We start from the raw sequence: 22419 nt of genomic DNA, 5'->3' as shown, positions 1-22419 counted from the left end.
CACTCCAATCAAAAGACTGTTTTTCAGTAAAATGGAATATGACTCAGCCATAAAAATAGAATGAGATCTCACCACTTGAGACAACATGCATGGACCTAGAGAGGGTTGTATTAAGTGAAATAAGTCAGAAAAAAAAAAAAAGCCAGAAAATCAATTACCATATGATTTCACTTATACTGTGTAATCTAAACAAACAAACAAAAAGCAGACGCAGATCTATAAATGCAGAGAACAAACTGATGGTTGCCCGAGGGGATGGGGGATGGGCAAAAAGAGACTTTTTCAGATGGGCAAGAAAACAAGAACCAGAAAGCAGCTGGATGTTGTCTGCAAGAGAGTTGGACACAAAGACACAGATAGGGTGAATTTACAAGGAAGACAAAATATATACTACGCAAACTGTAAGATCAGAGAAGCTGGAGTTGTTATATTTATGTAGGAAAAGACTTCAAGATGAGAAGGGTTACAAGAGACAAAAAGGCACATTTCCTAAAGAAATGTTCACATATTGAGGAATTATAATAATTTATAAATGTCTATGCACTTAATAACAGAATTTCAAAATACACAAATCAAAAAGTGACAAACTTACAAATGATGGGGATTAAACGCACTTGCTGCGATGAGGACAAGGTGTTGTGTGGAAGTGTTGAATCACTACATTGTACACATGAAACTAATATTACACTATTTGTTAACTAACGGGAATTTAAATAAAAACTTAGAATAAGATAAAATAAAGTTAGGAAAAAAAAAAACACCCTGACAGACTTAATGGAGAAATAGACAAATGCAAAATTTTTGGTGATTTAAAAAAAAAAAAAAATCTCAAGTATTGAGGGTATAATTCCACAACAAAGAATCAAAAAGGATATAGATTATTTGATTATATCAGGCATCATATATTTTTATGGTTTTAGGGTTTTTAATTTATGTCAATGACCATTTTGGTTAAATTTACTGTGTTGAATGTGACGTATGATGAGAGAGAGTCATTCTTTTGTATATGCTGGAACCACATGTTAAACAGAAAATCCTTTCTGTATCGAAATTATTTTGCATCTTTGTGGAGATTAATTGCCTGTATATAGGTGGATATATTATTGGACTTTTTAGTGTGCTCTCTTGATGTCCTTCCCCTCTCCCCCTCAAACCAGAGACCACACTGTCTTGATCTTTATGGTCGGAATGGAAATCGGGTTGTGTAAGTACTCCAAATTTATTCTTTTTCAGAATTGTTTTGGCTATTCTAGTTTCTTTGCCCTCACATACAGCTTTTAGAAACAACTTGTCTATTCTTCTATTAAAGAATTGTTGAAATTTTGATTGAAATTTATACTGTACATGAACTTGGGGAGAATTGCCATATTAAGACTGTTGAATTTTTAACTCCAGGAACATGGTATATATTGCTCAACTAATTTAAGTTTTATTTGATGTCCTCAATTAGACCTTTATAATTTTAAGCATGAAGATTTGCACATACTTTGTAAGATTTATACCTGTGTTATATTTGGTGCCACTGTAAAGTTTACTTTTATCTCAATTTCCAATTGTTCATTGCTACTATATAGAACAAAATTGCTCTCTTCATATTGTCCTTATATCCTGCAACCATGATAAACTTGCTTTTTAGCATTACTTTTTTTTTTTTTTAAGATTCATTAAGAAGGGCATGTGATCTAACGAGCACTGGGTGTTACATGCAATTGATGAATAATTAAACTACATCTGAAACTAATGATACACTATATGTTTATTAATTGCATTTAAATAAAATAAGATAAAAAAGAGTTGGAGTTTTCTAGGTAGACAGTCTTGTTTTCTGAGAATAAGGACAGTTGTATTTCTTTTTTCTAATCTGTGTGTCTTTTTTTTGTCCTGCTTTATTATGCTAAGTAGGACAGCCAATAAGATGTTGATGAAAAGATGTGAAAGCAGAAATCCCTGTCTGGTTTCCAATCATAGGGAAGGGAAATATTTAGCCTTTTACCATTAAGTATAATCTGAGCCGTAGTTTTTTTAGTAGGTGCCCTTTATCAACTTGACGACGTTCCTTTCTATTACCAGTTTGCTCAAAGCTTTATCATGAAGGGGTGTTGAATTTTTCAAAAGCTTTTTCTCCATCTATTGAGATAATAACAGAGTTTTTCTTCTTATTCTGTTGATATGGTGAATTACAGTCAATCCTCATTATCTGTAGATTCTGTGTTTGTGAATTTGCCTACTTGGTAAAATTTGTCTCTAACCCCAAAATCAATATTCATGGTGCTTTTGCAACATTTGCAGACATGCACAGAACAGCAAAAAGTTTGAGTCCCCCAGTGTGCATGGTCCCAGCAGAGGTCAGACAAGGTGTTACTTTGCTTTTCTGTCTCAGCTCTCATACTGCAAACAAGCAGCATTTTCCTGGTCTGTTTATTTTCATGTTACTCACATTTTTGTGCTTTTTATTTAGAGATTTTACTGTTTCAAATGCCCCCTTAGTGTACTGCTGAAATGATGTCTGGTGTTCCTAAGTGTTAGGACTTAAAGAAGAAACACATGAGAGAGAAGCTTTGCTCAGGGCAGAAGAATCCTGCTGCTGGTCAGGGAGTCCAGTGTCAATGGATGAAAAATATGTATTAAATAAGGGTTCATAAAACAGAAACACACTAAAACAAGGTAGTATATTGATCAGTTGATGAAAATTCAGGAATAAAACCATGTGGCCTGCAGCTTGCTTTGTTGGGGAGTTTTCCAGTATAAATTCAATTACTGTAATAAATTTAGGAATATTCCATTTATCTAATTCTTCAGTGAGATTTTGGAGTTTGGATCTTTCAGAGAATTTCACTATTTTATCTAAGTGGTGGATTTTATGAGGGTAGAGTGTTTGTAGTGTTCCTATTAATGTCATGATATTTTCTCTTTAATTTCTGACATTCATAATGTATGTATGTGTAATGTGATTCTCTCTCTCTCTCTCTCTCTCGGTTTGCTTGGCTAGAGATTTACCAGTTTTACCAATCTTCTCTCCCCCATTCCTCTCCATCAAAGAACAAGTGTTTTATGGATTTTTTCCAATTTTTTATTGCCCTCGTTTTCATTGACTTCTGCTTTTACTTATTTTTTTTTCTTCTACTTGCTTGGGACTTAATTTTCCCTTTTATTCTCAAATTTCTTAGAGTGGAAACTTTAGAATATTGGTTTAAGATTTTTTTCCTCTCATCTAAGATAAGCATTTAATGTATAAATTTCCCCCAAGCACTTCTTTAGCTTCTGGCATCACCTAACGTTTTTTCATTGTCATTTGGTGCAAAGTATATTTAACTGTAATATCCTTTTCGACTTTCCTGACCCATTAGTATTGTATTAATTTTCAAATATTTGGGGTATTTTCCAGATAGTTTATTGGTATTGATTCCTAATTTTAATCTGTGATTGTTAGAAAACATACGTTGTGTAGATCAATTTTTAAATTTTGTTGACATTTGGTTTTAAATAGTTGTCTTGGAAAGTGTTTCATATGCTTTTGAAAATAATACATATTCTGCTATTATTTAGTGGAGTATTCTCTAAAGGGAAAATAAGTCAAATTTATAGGTGACATAGCTTAGATCTTCTCTGTAGTTGGAATTCCCTGAAATTCTCTGAATTTCCATCTACATTTTCTCTCAGTTACTGAAAGAAGAGTGTCAAAGTCTCCAACTGCTGTGGATTTTTCTATTTCTCCTTTCAGTATTATCAATTTTGCCTCAGCGATTGTGAAGCTCTGTTGCTGTATAGGCATTTAAGATTATTATTTCTTGCATATTGATTTTATCATATATAAATATAATTATTCATCTTTATTTTGATTAGTTTTTCCATGCATAGCTTCTCCCACACTTTTACTTCATTGTGTTGTTGATATGACTGGACTGAAATCTACCATCCTCCTAACAATTTTCTATTAGTGTTGTCTGATAACTGTATTTTTTTCTCTTTTATAGCTTCTTTTGGATTGAGTAATTTTTGTAATTTCATTTTTACTCCATTGTTGCCTTATTATATGTAACTCTCACTTTTTTTTTCAGAGATGGCCTTAGAATTCATAATATGTATCTTTAACTAATGAGAACATATCTTCAAATCATATTGAACCACTTCATAGGTACTTTGAGGACTAAAAGAGGGGATATTCCAAATTTTTTCCTCTCTTCTTTTGTGCTATTATTGTAGAAACTTATACTTGTACTATGGAAGTACAAAAGAAGTACATTCCTCATTAACAGTTTCTTTTTTTTTCTTTCAGCATTTTAAAGATGTCTCTATATTTTTTAAGTGGCTTGTATTATTTATGGTGATAAGCTTGCTGTAATTCTTATCTTTGTACCTTATCTATGTTATTTACCTTTAATCTTTGGCTTTTTTTCAAGATATTTTCTTCTTTGCTTTTGAGGAATTTTAATATGATATGTCTAAGTGTGTGTGTGTTCTGCATTTATCATAATTTATGCCTAATGTTCATTGAGATTTTTGGAACTCAAAACTATCAGCTGTTATTTCTTCAATTTTTTTACTTTTCCTTGTTTCCTATCTACTTTTATGGTTCTAATTGCCTATGTATCAGCTTGTTGATACCATCTCAGAGCTCTTAGATGTTCTCCTCTAAGATTATTTTTTCTTTTCTATTCTTTCCTGAGTTGTTTTGCTTTGAAGCCCCAACATGGGGCTTGAACTCATAACCCTGAGATTGATACCTGAACTGGATTCAAGAGTTGGATGCTTGATGGACTGAGTCACCTAAGCACCCCTACTTTTTACCTGTTGATATTTCAGTTTGAGTTTTCTGTTGATCTCCTTTAAACTTCACGGATTCTTTTCTGTGCTGAGCTGAGTCTACTGATATTCTTCAGGTATGTTTCTATTCAAGTATGTCCAGTTACTTTACACTTTCTGTGTTATAGTTCTCATATTTAGGAAGTCTTATTTTGTTGATGATTTTATCTCTTGAAAGTGAATTAAAAAAAATCTTTATGCCTTTAGTTTCTTGTTGACAACTGATACTTTGTATAGGATAATAGAGACTGAAGTGACTAGATTTCATACCTGGAAATGGGTCCACATTGCTCGGCTTCTGGATGGAATGTTGAGCCAGTATGTCAGGAATTGAACTGAGTTTGGTCTGTGATGTTGCTATGGTTAACTTCTGTGCCTCCCAGCTTTTAGAAATCCTTTAGAATTACCTTAAATTTACCTTAAATTTAGGGTGGGGGCTGGTTTGCTACAGGTTTTTTTTTCCAAGATGTACTTTTTCTTCAACTTTAGATCTTCCCTTTGAACTTGTATGCTAGAGAGGGTCTTTATCTTCTTGCTTCTGTACAAGCAGGAGAGTGCTGTCACTTGATGCTCCATTAGTTTGGTGGTACGCACAGGAAGAGGAAGACTTTCTCCTTTCTTCCTTTTTTTATTTATGATAGTCACAGAGAGAGAGAGGCAGAGAGAGAGAAGCAGGCTCCATGCAACCGGGAGCCCGACGTGGAATTCGATCCCGGGTCTCCAGGATCGCGCCCTGGGCCAAAGGCAGGCGCCAAACCGCTGCGCCACCCAGGGATCCCCCTCTCCTTTCTTCTTAGGTAGGTCCTATGTCCCTAGATTCTTGTTGGGTGGAGGGACTTTTTCAGTGATCTTACTCGTTTCCCTCAGTTGTAGGTTTCAGCCCAGAATTTTTCTACTCCCGCAGGGTGTAGAGGGATTATTTTGTTTGCATCCTGCTATTAAGAGACATTTGTTTATATATATATATATATATATTTAAGATTTTATTTATTTATTCAGAGAGAGAGAGAGAGAGAGAGAGAGAGACAGGCAGAGAGAGAAGCAGGCTCCATGCAGGGAGCCTGACGCAGGACTCGATTCCGGGACTCCAGGACCGCGCTCTGGGCCAAAGGCAGGCGCCAGACTGCTGAGTCACCAGGGATCCCCTTTAAAAGTACTTTAAAGGGCAGTAAGATTTGCTGACCTTATCCTGGAAGTTTCAGGCTTTTGTTCCATAAAGGAGATGGGGGTGCAGAATCAGGGAAGAGCATCATGGTTTTTTTCCCCCTGGTACTTTCACTTGTTTGAACTTTGATAATATATCTACTTTTACTTTTACTGTTTTATGTTGGAAACACTTCCATGTAGTTTTGGGTTTAGTATGTTCATTATTATTGAAGAGAATAGAGTTTATCACTATACTGCTATTTATTTATTTATTTATTTATTTATTTATTTATTTATTGTACTATTGGATATTTGGGATATTTTCAGTTTAGATCTATTGTGAGTAGAGCTGTTATATATTGTACATGAGTTTGGTGAACATACATATTTTGTTTCTGTTGAGTATATTTATGATATTAATAGCTGAATCATAAGCTACACATATAATTAGTTTTAGGAAACCCTGCCTAACAATTTTCAGAGTCATTATACCAATATACACTCCCACTAGCACTGTAAGCAAGTTTCAGTTTCTCCAAATCCTTTCCAGCACTTGGAACTTTCTCTCTTTTTCATGTAGACATTCCAGAGAATATTAAATTGCTTTAATTTTATTCCCCCCTTGATTACTGAAGTTAGCCATCTTTTTTATATTGGCCATTTGGTTAGCCTCTTTTTTTTAATTGCCTGATCAAGTCCTTTATTCATATTTCCACAACTGGTATTTTGTTTATATTTCATTGATGCAGAACACAAAGTTCTGATATGGACTATATATGTATGTTAACTGATTTAGGAATCTGCATTGTAGTGGAGGGGGTACCTTTTTACTAATATGTGTGATAGGACTGTAGATCACTTTATTTTAATTACTATCTTTATTTAAATTTTTTTTTCTAGGGATTCCTGGGTGGCTTAGTGGTTGAGCATCTGCATGATCAGGGCAGGGCATGATCCTGGAGTCCCAGGACTGAGTCCCAGGATTGAGTCCCGCATTGAGCTCCCTGCATGGAACCTATGTCTACCTGTGCCTATGTCTCTGCCTTTCTTTCTCTCTGTCTCTCATGAATAAATACATAAAATCTTTAAAAAGATTTATTTTCTAAGTGTTCTATAGTAAACATGTATATATATCTATATAACAAATCAGTAAAGATTTGAAAACTAAAAATTAAGTCTTGTCATGACATAAGTATTGCTTGCTGATTAGTATGTACTATAATTTTAATGCATGCATTGACCCAATCAGCAAAATGCTAAAATCTGGCTAGATATTTAGAACTTTCAGTATTCTTTCTGTAGTGTTTGTGATAATATGAATAAATCAATGAATGGGTGAATCAATAAATGACCCAGATAAATCTCCTTTTGTGATTAATGAATAGTTTCTATATTGACTAACCATAAATGCTATTAAGATTTTATTTTTGATGTGCTGCTAAATCACTAGCCTCAAAACTGTGTTGGCTTAATTGTAAAGGCTAACATATAGCTTATGTAATTTTTGAGGGCATTAGATGAAATTAGTTGTTTTCTTAGAAAGGCATAATGTTCTTAGTGAGTTTTTCCTCACTGCTACATTAAGTAGTATAACATTTTGAATAGAGAAAGATTGATTTATAATTTCTGATAGCTCATTGTTTTTATTATCTTTGTTCATTTCCATTAAATATGTGTTTTTGGAGGGAGCATGGCAAGATGGAGGAGTAGGGTCCCCAAGTCACCTGTCCCCACCAACCTACCTGGATAACTTTCAAATCATCCTGAGAACCTACAAATTCGACTTGAGATTTAAAGAGAGAACAACTGGAATGCTATAGACAGAAGAGTTTGCACTTCTAACAAGGTAGGAAGGTGGAAAAAAAAATAAAAAAGACTCCAATGGGGAAGGGGCCCCCGTGAGGAGCCAGGCTAAGTGGGGCGGCAAGAGTATTGGGGACAGAAAAGCCCAGCCCTGGAGAGAGGAACTTAAAAAATCTGCACCGGATTCTTCCTGAACTGAAAGGCACTCAAAGGGGCTGCACGCCCTGGGAGCACGATCCCAGTGGCGCAGGCCCTGGAGCCCAGGGTGCAGGGGGACACAGCCCAGGATCCTGTGCTCCCCCTGGAACAGGTGGAGGCTGGGAAGGCCCAGGTCAGCGGCCCGCCCCCGGGAGCATCCAGGCCCCTGCGGACTGGGAGCTGCGGGAGTTACTGGGGGAGCTGACTCCAGGGCTGGGGAGCTGGCCGCCGCCACTGTTGTTGTTCCTCCCGGTGTCACCCTGTGCCTGGGAGGGGGGCTGCCAGGGAACAGGGGCTTCACAAGATAAACAGCTCCCCCTGAGCCATGCACCAAGCGGGGGGCGGGGCAGCTCTCCAAGGTGCACACACCTGAGAATCAGCACAGCAGGCCCCTCCCCCAGAAGACCAGCTAGAAGGACAGGGGAAGAGCAAGTTCTTGATCCAGCAGCACTGGGAAGCTCCAGGGAAAGTCAAGGGATTTACAGTATATATAACCAGAGGATACTCCTCCTTTTTTTTTTTTTTATTCTTCCTTTTTCCAGTACAACTCGTTTTTAGCCACTCTGCACTGAGCAAAATGACTAGAAAGAAGAACTCACCACAAAAGAATTAGAAACAGTACCCTCTCCCACAGAATTACAGAATTTGGATTACAACTTGATGTCACAAACCCAATTCAGAAGCACAATTATAAAGCTACTGGTGGCTCTGGAAAAAAGCATAAAGGATTTAAGAGACTTCATGACTGCAGAATTTAGATCTAATCAGGCCGAAATTAAAAATCAATTAAATGAGATGCAATCCAAACGGGAGGTCCTAATGACAAGGGTTAATTAGGTAGAAGAAAGAGTGAGTGACATAGAAGACAAGTAGATGGCAAGGAAGGAAGCTGAGGAAAAAAGAGAAAAACAATTAAAAGACCATGAGGGAAGGTTAAGGGAAATAAATGACAGCCTCAGAAGGAAAAATCTACATTTAATTGGGGTTCCAGAGGGCACTGAGAGGGACAGGGGACCAGAAAGCATATTTGAACATATCATAGCTGAGAACTTCCCTAATTTGGGGAGGGAAACAGGCATTCAGATCCAGGAAACAGAGAGATTCCCCCCCCCCCCAAATCAATAAAACCTGTTCAACACCTTGACATCTAATAGTGAAACTTGCAAATTCCAAAGATAAAGAGAAAATCCTTAAAGCAGCAAGAGACAAGAGATTCCTACCTTATATGGGGAGAAATATTAGATTAACAGCAGACCTCTCCACAGAGACCTGGCAGGCCAGAAAGAGCTGGCAGGATATATTCAGGGTCCTAAATAAGAAGAACCTGCACCAAGAATACTTTTTCCAGCAAGGCTGTCATTCAGAATAGAAGGAGAGAGAAAGAGCTTCCAAGATAGGCAGAAACTGAAAGAATATGTGACCACCAAACGAGCTCTGCAAGAAATATTAAGGGGAATCCTGTAAAAGAAACAGGAAGCCCAAAGAAATTATCCACAAACACAGGGACTGAATAGGTATTATGATGACACTAAATTCATCTTTCAATAGTAACTCTGAATATGAATGGGCTTAATGATCCCATCAAAAGACGCAGGGTTTCAGACTGGATAAAAAAGCAAGACCCATCTATTTGCTGTCTACAAGCGACTCATATGACCTAAGGACACCTACAGCCTGAAAATTAAAGGTTGGAGAACTATTTCCGTTCAAATGGTTCTCAAAAGAAAGTAGGGGTAGCAATCTTCATATCAGATAAATTAAAGTTTATCCCAAAGACTGTAGTAAGAATAAAGAGGGACACTGTTTCGTACTTAAAGGGTCTATCCAACAAGAGGCCCTAACAATCATGAATATTTATGCCCCGAATGTGGGAGCTGCCAATTATATCAATCAATTAATAACCAAAGTAAAGACATACTTAGATAATAGTACACTAATATTAGGAGATTTCAACATGGGACTTTCTGCAAATGACAGATAAAAAACTTAACTCAATCACAAGAAGGAATTTGGAAGCAATTCAAACACGTGGAGGTTAAAGACCATCCTGCCAAAAGATTAAAATAGGGTCAACCAGGATATTAGAGAAGAGTTAAAAAGATTCATGGAAACTAATGAGAATGAAGATACAACCGTTCAAAATCTTTGGGATACAGGACAAGCAGTCCTAAGAGGGAAATGCATCACAATACAAGCATCCCTCAAAAAATTGGAAAAAAAAAACCCTCAAATACACAAGCTAACCTTGCACCTAAAGGAATTGGAGAAAGAAGAGCAAGTAAAACCTACACCAAGCAGAAAAAGAGAGATAATAAAGATTCAAGCAGAACTCAATGAAATAGAGACCAGAAGAACTGTGGAACAGATCAACAAAACCAGGAGTTGTTTCTTTGAAACAATTAACAAGATAGATAAACCATTAGCCAGCCTTATTAAAAACAAAAGAGAAAAGACTGTAATTAATAAAATCACAAACGAGAAAGGAGAGATCACAACCAATACCAAGGAAATACAAACAATTTTAAAAACATGTTATGAGCAGCTATATGCCAATAAATTAGGCAATCTAGAAGAAATGTACGTATTTCTGGAAAACTACAAACTACCAAAATTGGAACAGGAAGAAATAGAAAACCTGAACAGGCCAATAACCAGGGAGGAAATTGAAGCAGTCACCAAAAACCTGCCAAGACACAAAAGTCCAGGGCCAGATGGCTTCCCAGGGGAATTCTATCAAACATTTAAAGAAGAAACAATACCTATTCTGCTAAAGCTGTTCTGAAAGATAGAAAGGGACAGAATACTTCCAAACTTATTTTATGAGGCCAGAATCACCTTAATTCCAAAGCCAGAGAAAGACCCCCCCAAAAGGAGAATTATAACCCATATCCCTGATGAACATGGATGTAAAAATTCTCAACAAGATACTAGCCAATAGGATCCAATAGTACATTAAGAAGATTATTCACCATGACCCAGTGGGATTTATTCCCAGGTTGCAAGGATGGTTCAACACCCATAAAGCAATCAACATGATAAATTATATCAACAAGAGAAAAAACAAGAACCATATGATCCTTTCAATAGATGCAGAGAAAGCATTTGACAAAATACAGCATCCATTCCTGATCAAAACTCTTCAGAGTGTAAGGATAAAGGGAACATTCCTCAACATCTTAAAAGCCATCTACGAAAAGCTCACAGCAAATATCATTCTCAGTGGGGAAACCTGGGAGCCTCTCCCCTAAGATCAGGAACATGACAGGGATGTCCACTCTCACCACTGCTATTCAACATAGTACTAGAAGTCCTAGCCTCCACCACCAGGCAACAAAAAGAAATAAAAGGCATTCAAAATGGCAAAGAAGAAGTCAAACTCTCCCTCTTCGCACATGACATGATACTGTACATAGAAAACCCAAAAGCCTCCACCCCAAAATTGCTAGAACTCATACAGCAATTTGGTAGCGTGGCAGGATACAAAATCAATGCCCAGAAGTCAGTGGCATTTCTATACACTAACAATGAGACTGAAGAAAGAGAAATTAAGGAGTTAATCCCATTTACAATTGCACCCAAAAGCATAAGATACCTAGGAATAAACCGAACCAAAGAGGTAAAGGATCTATACTCTAAAAACTACAGAACACTTCTGAAAGAAATTGAGGAAGACACAAAGAGATGGAAAAATATTCCATGCTTATGGATTGGAAGAATTAATATTGTGAAAATGTCAATGCTACCCAGGGCAATTTGCACATTTAATGCAATCCCTATCAAAATACCATGGACTGTTTTCAGAGAATTCGAACAAATCATCTTAAGATTTGTGTGGAATCAGAAAATACCTCGAATAGCCAGAGGAATATTGAAAAAGAAAACCAGAGCCGGGGTCATCACAATGCCGGATTTCGGGTTGTACTACAAAGCTGTGGTCATCAAGACAGTGTGGTACTGGCACAAAAACAGACACATAGATCAATGGAACAGAATAGAGAACCCAGAAATGGGCCCTCAACTCTATGGTCAACTAATATTTGACAAAGCAGGAAAGACTATAAAAAATAATGAAATAAGTGGGAAACATCAGTGAGGGTGACAGAACATGAGAGACCCCTAACTCTGGGAAACGAACAAGGAGAAGTGGAAAGGGAGGTGGGCAAATCAAAGTCCAATAAAAAATACAAAAACTATGTTTTTGTCTTGTTTGGAATAGAATTTACTAGGATTCATGTTAGATGTTATGTAAAGTTAAAAATAATAAACTTGGAATATCAATTTTACAAAATATGAACCTCCTCTACCTTATTATAAGGACAGGATTTATACCTCTGTATAGTGTATGATATGAATATCGTGTAATTTTTAAGCAAACTGTTGATATATAGGTAGGTAATATATTTACTATAATGCTTTTCCAAAGTCAATTTTAAAAAACAGTGTTTTTATATTAGAATATGAAAGGCCATGAGAAAAATGGTTGGATTTATTACTTACAAGTTTTCTACATGGAACACACATATAGCATCCCACCATAACAATATCATTTGATTTAGTGACTGGACACAGTTTAAAATATAACTCACTAAATAATGTGTCTGCAAATCCATTGATTGTAGACATGGTCTTGTGCAAAATGTAAAACTAACAGTAACTAATGCTCTTCAGAAGTTTGGTAGCCTTTGCAAATTGTTTGGAATTAATTTGTTTTGAGTAAACGGAAATTAGTCTGTTAAATGAAGCTTATAAAAAAAGGATTACAAAAGGGTAGGAGACCATCTCACCAGGATAGCTTAAAACCCACACATTGTATGAGTCAGGAGAAGTCCTGTCCTTTAAAAATGATCTTATTCTCTCCAGTCATCTGAGGTTTGTGCCTCCTGATGTGATCCAGAGATCTGGCAAAGTAGAAACATATTTAGAATCTTACTCATTAGAATACTGAACTCATCCATCAGCAGGATTGACAAGGTCTTAGACAAAGCATTTTGCCTGGCACACAACCTGTACTGAGATTTTCCTGTGGCTATAATGTAGCACACCTGACAGATGTTTGAGTCATTTAACACAGCAGGCGGTACTCATAAACACCACAGACTGGCATTCAACATGATAGGGATTATTTTTCTTTTGTCTGCCTGAAGTTATATGGCCTATAATCAACAAAGGATTTAGGCATAACTAGCTAAAACGTAGGGTGTGATATCATTTATATGCAATATTTCTCTTGCTTATAAAGATTACAAAATGTCCCAAGAGCTGAGATACTTCTTGACACAGGTAAAAAAACATTTTGCATGTTTCCCTTTTCTTGATTAGAACTGGTTTAGAAAAGAAAGGCATCATGGGTATTGTTTGGTCACAGAATAAAACTTATATATCGCTGTTTATTTTCTTGATAGTTCCTTAATCATGTAATGGGCTTTACTAAGTCCACGCTAATTTTCAAATTCAACATGGTGGTGGTGAAATAGAGTAACTGCAAGAACACTATTTTTAAAATTCCCATTGGCAGTGTGTCTACATCAGAAAGACAGAAGTAAATATAAACCTTTTGTTGTTTAAAAAACTATACTGTATGTCCTAAGGGATGGAGATAGATACTATTAATTTAAATGTCATGTTTGCATTGGATGAAGCACAACAATTTAAATTTGGCTTTATTAAAGTTCTTTTTTACTTTAAATTTTCTCATTTGGTAAGTAGCGTTTGGAGGAAATGCTCATTGATAAAAGTTATTTAGGTCCTTTGGGGAGCAGTAACACGCAGGGGGGCACGATACTTTCAAAATAGCATTTTATTGCATTTATAAATTATTACATAATCAAAACAATCTTGTTGTCTACAGCTGCATAGGGACTTTAAAATAGGAAAATTAATAATACCTTAAAGGAACAAATAAATACCACAATTGAACCATGGTAACACTCTGCCTTATATATAACACTTATTTTAGAAATTGTTTTTGTAAGCGTGCATTTGTTGGGAAAGGTTTCCAGTTCTTTTGCGTAGGTCATGGCTTTTTTTCAGTTTGCTTTAGAGTTCAGTGACTTGCTGGATACAGCTGCATGTGCAGATGCAGAAGGAGTTTTATCCCAGGAAATAGCCATTGTTTAGCATTTATGTGCCAAGGTAAGTCTGTAGAAGTTAATGAAAACCTTCTTTAAGACTATGCCCAAACACAAGGGCTCGCTGGAATTCTAAAAACCTTCAGAAAGATTGAAATTAGTTTATCTTTCCAATTTTTTATTTACTCCTGTGTGCAGTTACAGTATATAGTTTTCCTAACACTCATTCTCCAACTCCTACATTTCCAGGATGTTGACCCACACTGACATTTGATTTTTGGCTCATTGGTGGTGGTATTTTGAGCAAAGTTTTATTTTTTAATTTTTTAAAAGATTTATTTAATTTATTCAAGAGAGACACACAGAGAGAGGCAGAGACATAGGCAGAGGGAGAAGCAGGCTCCATACGGGGAGCCAGATGCGGGACTTGATCCAGGATCCCAGGATCACGACCTGAGCAGAAGGCAGGCACTCAACCGCTGAGCCACCCAGGCATCCCAGAGTAAGGTTTTTTAGGGAGCTTAGGGATTAGGTATTTTGTCTTGTTAGCTGCACTGGGAAGGAGCTATGTCTAATATGGTCTTATATATGTGTATCTGTGATTCTGTTTTCATTTTTAACAAATTCATACAGAGCTTTGAAACAATACACTTGGGATCTGCATTGTGGGTACTGAACATCTATTAGTCCTTTCAACTGGAAAGATCGTTCTTCAGATTTAAGGTCAGTTTCCATTTCCTTAAGGAAGCCTTTCCTGACCTGAGTAGCTTGAGAGTGTTCCATAATGTGCTTTCCTTTTTTTTTTTTTTTTTTTTTCATAATGTGCTTTCCAAACACCATGTAACATTCCTTTTTAATAAGTGTCACATTGTAGTTTCACATTTATTTTCGATTATTTGATTAATATCTGTCTCTGCTGCTAACTCCACACTCCAAAACTACGGGGGTTGTGTCTGGGTTTCTTTTTCTTTTTTTTTTTTTTTCATCCTTCTATACTTGATGCCCAGTATGTGGTGGGGACTCAGAAAAAGGTTGTTGAATAAATGCATTTTATAAAGCCCTACTTTATATTATTTATACAATTTTCTAATGTTTAATTACAATTTTAACATATTCTTAAAACATATACTACTGGTAGAGAATTTTGCTTTGTGTATATTGTGTGGTTTTGACACACCATTAACATACTCTTTCCCTCCCTGCTGTGGAGTCCATAGAGAAATATATCCAAAAGTCAGACGTGGATTGGAGGACATGGCTTAGATGTGTGGTCAAAGTGTTACTAATTTCTCACCATCACTCATCTCCAGCTTATGAGACTTAGTTATCAAATCCCTACTTGGCAGTAAAGTAGAATAAAAAGTACTTTTGTTCAGTGGATACCTCAGAAGTGGGAAGCACCTCAGTGGGGAAAATGCTAGGATGGGTATAAAGATGATTCAAGAGCTCTGAAAGATAGAGTAAATGGGGTGAGGACAGTAAGCCTTAGCAGCCATTTACTGTCTTTCCACCTAGAGATTTGAAAATAAGGACCATGTTCAAGAAGAGAAACTCTTTAGATTCTTGCTCTATTGCCTTAAGGTCAGGCATGAAGTTAGAAGACTAAACTATGTAAATTAAAAAAAATACATCCTTAGGAAAAATCAAATAAACCTTTCTTTTTTTTTTGTAAATTTTTAAATTGGAGTTTTACTTACCAACATATAGTATGACACCCAGTGCTCATCTCGTCAAGTGCCCACCTCAGTGCCTGTCACCCAGTCACCCCAACCCCTGCCCACCTCCCTTTCCACTACCTCTTGTTTCGTTTCCCAGTTAGGAGTCTCATGTTCTGTCTCCCTCACTGATATTTCCCACTCATTTTCTCTCCTTTCCCTTTATTCCCTTTCACTATTTTTTATATTCTCCAAATGAATGAGACCATATAATGTTTGTCCTCCTCCAACTGACTTACTTCACTCAGCATAATACCCTCTAGTTCCATCCTTGTTGAAGCAAATGGTGGGTATTTGTCATTTCTAAATGGCTGAGGAATATTCCATTGTACACATAGACCACATCTTCTTGATCCAGTCATCTTTTGATGGACACCGAGGCTCCTTTCAATATGGCTATTGTGGACAGTGCTGCTGTTAACATTGGAGTGCAGATGTCTGAGCGTTTCACTGCATCTGTATCATTGGGGTAAATACCCAGTAGTGTAATTGCTATTTCTAACTCTTTGAGGAACCTCCACACAGTTCTATTTTTAACTCTTTGAGGAACCTCCACACTGTTTTCCAGAGTGGCTGCACCAGTTCACATTCCCACCAACAGTGCAAGAGGGTTCCCCTTTCTCCACATCCTCTCCAATATTTGTTGTTTCCTGTCTTGTTGATTTTCCCCATTCTCACTGGTGTGAGGTGGTATCTCATTGTGGTTTTGATTTGTATTTCCCTGATGGCAAGTGATGGGGAGCATTTTCTCATGTGTTTGTTGGCCACGTGTATGGCTTTATTTTTTTAAAAGATTTTATTTATTTATTCATGAGAGACACAGAGAGAGGGAGGCAGAGACACAGGTAGAGGGAGAAGCAGGCTCCATGCAGGGAGCCTGCTGTGGGACTCCATCCAGTGTCTCCAGGATCACGCCCTGGGCTGAAGTCGGTGCTAAACCGCTGAGCCACCTGGGGTTCCTTGTGTATGTCTTCTTTGGTGAAATTTCTGTTCATGTCTTTTGCTCATTTCATGATTGGATTGTTTGTTTCTTGGGTGTTGAGTTTCATATGTTATTTATAGATCTTGGATATTAGCCCTTTATCTGTCATTTGCAAATATCTTCTCCCATTCTGTAGGTTGTCTTTTAGTTTTGTTGACTGTATCCTTTGCTGTGCAAAAGCTTCTTATCTTGATGAAGTCCCAATAGTTCATTTTTACTTTTGTTTCTTTTGCCTTTGTGGATGTATCTTGCAAGAAGTTACTGTGGCCGAGTTCAAAAAGGGTGTTGCCTGTGTTCTCCTCTAGGATTTTGATGGAATCTTGTCTCACATTTAGATCTTTCATCCATTTTGAGTTTATCTTTGTGTATGGTGAAAGAGAGTGGTCTAGTTTCATTCTCCTGCATGTGGATGTCCAATTTTTCCAGCACCATTTATTGAAGAGACTGTCTTTCTTCCAGTGGATAGTCTTTCCTCCTTTATCGAATATTAGTTGACCATAAAGTTCAGGGTCCACTTCTGGGTTCTCTATTCTGTTCCATTGATCTATGTGTCTGTGTTTGTGCCAGTACCACACTGTCTTGATGACCGCAGCTTTGCAGTACAACCTGAAATCTGCCATTGTGATGCCCTCGGCTCTGGTTTCTTTTTCAATATTCTCCTGGCTATTCAGGGTCTTTTCTGATTCCACACAAATATTAAGATGATTTGTTCCAACTCTCTGAAGAAAGTCTATGGTATTTTGATAAGGATTGCATTAGGTGTGCAAATTGCCATGGGTAGCATTGACATTTTCACAATATTAATTCTTCCAATCTATGAGCATGGAATATTTTTCCATCTCTTTATGTCTTCCTGAATTTCTTTCTAAATAAACCTTTCTGAACTTTGCCATCTGAACCTTAAAAGTTTCAGATACAATATTTCTTTTGGTATCACAGCAGATAATCAACCTGTTCCTTGTCTTCTCCCGTTCCTTCCCATGATATTGCAGTTGTAATTATAAGCAAGCAGGATATACATCAGCACAACATTAAATACTTGAAATGCATAATCTCATTTTATCTGGGAGAGAACAGAGTGTAGATGTTAAGAGTGGTGTAGTGTAGAAATGAAGACCCTGGTTAAGTGATGTAGTGCACAGAATATTCCTGATAATATGGTCAGTGCTCTGGAAAATGTTGGCTATTATGAGGATGGTGACTATTGCTACACTAGAATGGAATTTCCCATTTTTCAGTCTATTCAAGTACTGCTCAGTTCTGGGGTTTTCCCTTCTATAACACTGTCTTCTGAGTGTAAACAACTTCTTCTTCTTCTTCTTCTTCTTCTTCTTCTTCTTCTTCTTCTTCTTCTTCTTCTTCTTCTTCTTCTTTCTTCTTCTTCTTCTCCCTTTAAGATTTTATTTATTGCAGAGAGAGAGAGGAGAGAGAGAGAGAGAGAGAGAAAGCATGAGCAGGGGGAAGGAGAAGCAGGCTCCTCATTGACCTGAGAGCCTGATATGGGGCTCAATCTCAGAACCCTGGGATCATAATCTGAGCTGGAAGCAGACACTTAACTAACTGACACACCCAGGTACCGCTAAGGTCCCTCTTCTTTCTGTCTTGGGAATCTTGAAAATTTTGGACCTTCAAAAGAGAGTCCACATGAACACAGAAACAGTCTGTATGGAGTTCAGCAAAGTCTCACACAGGAACCTCTCTAGCAGAGGCCCAAGCTCCTCAGTAAGCACATGAGTATCTGGCATGGCTTCTGTCAGGGTAAACATTAGCACTCACTGATGGTGATTGGCTTGGCCTCCACATGGCTCTGAGTGGTAGGCCCCTGAAAGTGTTTGAGTCTCTGTATGCTGACCTCACTCTTTTCCATCTATTCCCCCCAGATTCAATCCCCTCTCTTCCTACCTTTGACTTCCAGTGAGGTCCCATTCCATTCATAACTCTCCCTATCCTCCATCCCAGGAAGTTCACCCCTATTTTTTCTAGGAAATATGTGTAGAATCATCTAGTTTTTCTTTTTAGCCTCTCTAAACTTACTACTTTGACTATGAAAAGCTCATACTCTTCATTTTCTTCCTCCTCCTCCTTTTCTTTCTCCTCCTTCTTTATTCTAGAATACCTGTTCTGTTCTAGAAGCAAGAAAAACACCAACACCAACATTGATTATATCTTGATCCTTTTATTCTTTCAGTGTAGCAATCACACTTCTTCCTAAAGTAGTGGTGATGCTTTTTAACTACTAGGGAAAGATTCACACAGAAATAAGTGGGAAAATTAACATAACATGGATTAATATTCCAAGATACTATTTTGCTACATTGTTTTATTTATTTTTTAAAAAATATTTTATTTATTTATTCATGAGAGGCACACAGAGAGAGGCAGAGACATAGGCAGAAGGAGAAGCAGGCTTCCCACAGGGAGCCTGATGCAGGACTCTATCCTAGGATCCTGAGATCATGACCTGAGCCAAAGGCAGACGCTCAACCACTGAGCCACCCATGTGACCTACAACATCATTATTTTTTACTTTCAAAGTAACACTATCAAGCACAATTACCCCCATTTTATCAACAACAACAACAACAACAAAGAACTAAGAAGCTGATAATGTAAGATCTTGTTCCCAGTCACAGCCAGAACTAGGCCCAGGAACTCCAGCTTCAAAGCTCATATAATAGAGAGTTTCTCCAAAACAGTATGTTCTCTCTAGTCTCAAAACCTTTGCACAGACTCCTTTTTGTCCAATGCCTGGCTAACACCTACTATTGTAGTCTCCTACAGAGACTGAAGTGGTATGTATCATAGGGTTTGCATGGAATGATCTATTGAGAAATGTGGGGGGAAATATTATATCCTCAATTTCCATATTTCTTTCTGCAAAGTAGAAAAAAATAAAACTCCAGAAACAGGTAGTCTGACTTAACACTGGTGCCCTTGAGGGCTTTTAGAAAGAGGCATTTCCACAGTGAGGTGAGAACATGGCAAATGTCTCACTCTTGTTCACAGGCTACATGGTATAATGTTTTATAGTTTATCCATATCCAGTTTAATGGCTTTATGGGTTACACTCTCCCATTCTAAATAAACTCATTCTCACAATATGGGCAAGAGTATAAAAAGTTTCCTGAAAAAAACTCTAGAGATGATACTGTTAATTGCAAGCATGAGCAAACGGCAAGAAAATAACAAAGTACATCACCTTTTGAGTATGAGATTTTTTTCAGTCATAACACATAAAGGAAAAGACAATTAATAGATATTACCCCCAATATTGAAATTCTTCAGAAAAAAACATAGGATATTACATATAATACTCTTAACAATTTATTCAAACAAAATCCTAAGAAAAGAAGAGGTACTTTACCCCCAGAAGACAGTCCCATTCTATATGTAATTTGTGCTTCATTAACTATTAACTATTGATAATAGTGTGTAATATAATTGCATATTTTTTCATGGATGTAGTACATGGAGTACATGATAAAAAGACCCCAATAATTGCCAATCATTTAGGACACAGTCTAGACGTTATATTATCTAGCAAACATGTGTAAAGTCCACTTCTAAGTTCCTTTTCGTATGATCTCTTGGAAACTTTTACTTAATTAGATTGAAAACCTTGAAGAATCTGCTAGAATTGTTTGCAGCTATCACTCTATCAAGACTGTGAGGGCGGGGACAAGCCTTATTCATATTTGAATTCTCATGGTGAGGTATTTTGATACACAGAAGGTATTTGAGCAGATAAATGAATAAATACTCATCAAAAAGCTACCAGATACTGAGCTGATATGATAGAATTGGGTTCCACAGAGCTGCCTGCTTTCAAATCGTCCTTCAAAAACTATGGCAGGTGCTCTCCTCCGAACTGCATGGTGTCCCGGCATACCCCTTTTTGGACTGGCTTCCCAGGGGACTCAGTACTGAGCATGCTGAGTACTTTTTCTAGTCATTCTGCCTGTGGCCGCAGTAAGATAACAAAAATGAGCAAGCATGTCCTTCACTCACACTCCGTAATGGGTCATTGTTTCATTCTAGTCCAGTCCTTCCTGTTCTTAGGCAGAAGATGGGTGAGGGAGAGGATGAAGCATAGGAAGTGTTGGAGGGAGAAAAGGGCCTCAAACTCTGTCCAATGTGACACTCTTTGCCTCTTTCCACTATAACAGGCACATATGGGATGGGAGGAATAGCCTCAAGCAGCCTCATGTGCTGGTGGCAGGGGATTCCATTCTGACTTGACACTAGAGGGAACAATGCTGAAGGCAAAGTCATGAATGGAAGGTGCTACAGGAATCCAGAGTGGGCTAAAGCTATAGACCATGAAATTGCAGGAAAGAAGGTGAATCTGAGAAATTGAAGGAGAGAGAAAGAGAGAGGATTTGAGTCCCAGAGTGACGTATGTTTCTGGCTTAGATAGTTGCATGCTTGGTGATGCCATTCATTAAGAGAGGGATCACTGAAGAAAGAGGTATACGTTTTCAGGGTAATAGAGAGGAGTATAGGGTAAATACTTGTTACTTGAATGGTTCTCCTCTAAATTCTGGTCTCAACACACAATCAAGCACTCCGTGTTAAATGGTAACCTTTTTGTATTTTCTTGGTGAGGTCTAGATCACACCCTCCGTGGTGACACTATCAAATAATTACTGCTCTCCTCAAAACTGGATCTGGAAACTCCATGAAGGTTATCCCAAAGATAGAGTTTCATCCAGTTCTCAGGGAAAACAGAAGTAATCTGGGGGAGAGAAAGTCCTCTCTAACCTTTCTGGTCCCCCACTTCCAGTCATTCCCCAATCCCCCAGGGCCCCAGTTTCCTCCCTTGGTGTTCTCCATTCATTCCACCCTTAACATTGAACCCAGAGCAGGTTTGAAAACTGCAAATTGAATGTTGTCATACCTTTGCTTACTGCCTCCCAGTGCCTGATGAGCCAGACTTCACATGTGGCTCTCTAACTTCTCCAGTACTGTCTCTTGAGAACATCTCCCTGTTTCTTTATACCGATTCAATTCTTAAAATGCATCACAATTCTTAAAATCTTCAGAGATTTGCCTCTGCATCCCATCTGATGTGAATTATGATTTCCTTTTTATTTGTATTGTTATTTTTCATGTTGAGTCTTAAAGTTTTTTATTTAAATGCCATTTCCTCCTCGAAGTTTCCTTGACTGCTACCTTTCCCTCAAATGTAGATTAAATTCTCTTCCTATGTCTCCCTCTTGCCCCCACATCCTATATTTCCCTTATGGTAGCACAGATCATGGAGCTCCATAATTTTCTGTTTATTTGTCAGAATCCTATATGCCTATATGAAGGCAAGGTCTATTTCTGTCTTGTAACTGTGTATCTTTTTTAAAAAAAGATTTCATTTATTTATTCATGAGACATACAGAGAGAGAGGTGGAGACATAGGCAGAGGGAGAAGCAGGCTCTTCGCAGGGAGCCCGATGTAGGACTCGATCCCAGGACCAAGATCACGACCTGAGCCAAAGGCAGACCCTCAACCACTAAGCCACCAGGCATCCCATAACGGTATTTTTTACAGCTCAGTAGAGTTCCTATCATATACTGGATACTCTATTAATAACTTCTAATGAGTACTGAATGTTGAATGATTTTTATGGTATTATTCAATAAAACTGAACAATTTTGAATGTGTATAATAATCTAAGTTAAATAAATTTGACTTTAGTTAGTGTGAATGGCA

General features: G+C 37.4%; 1 long non-coding RNA gene across 1 annotated transcript in view; it reads left to right on the top strand.

Moving 5' to 3' along the window:
* The window catches only part of LOC140639758 (uncharacterized), a 106997-nt gene extending 94854 nt beyond the window's left edge, over positions 1 to 12143 (top strand). The window contains exons 3-6 of the long non-coding RNA XR_012036375.1: positions 1158 to 1204; positions 4804 to 4880; positions 7635 to 7795; positions 8493 to 12143. This is a non-coding gene — a long non-coding RNA (uncharacterized lncRNA). The remainder of the gene's footprint in view (positions 1 to 1157; positions 1205 to 4803; positions 4881 to 7634; positions 7796 to 8492) is intronic.
* The last annotated feature ends 10276 nt before the right edge of the window (positions 12144 to 22419 follow it).

Source organism: Canis lupus, chromosome 9 (genome assembly GCF_048164855.1).
Source record: "Canis lupus baileyi chromosome 9, mCanLup2.hap1, whole genome shotgun sequence".
NCBI classification, from domain to species: domain Eukaryota; kingdom Metazoa; phylum Chordata; class Mammalia; order Carnivora; family Canidae; genus Canis; species Canis lupus.
Note: the sequence above shows the minus strand (reverse complement) of the source record. Positions and strands in the feature narration are given on the sequence as shown.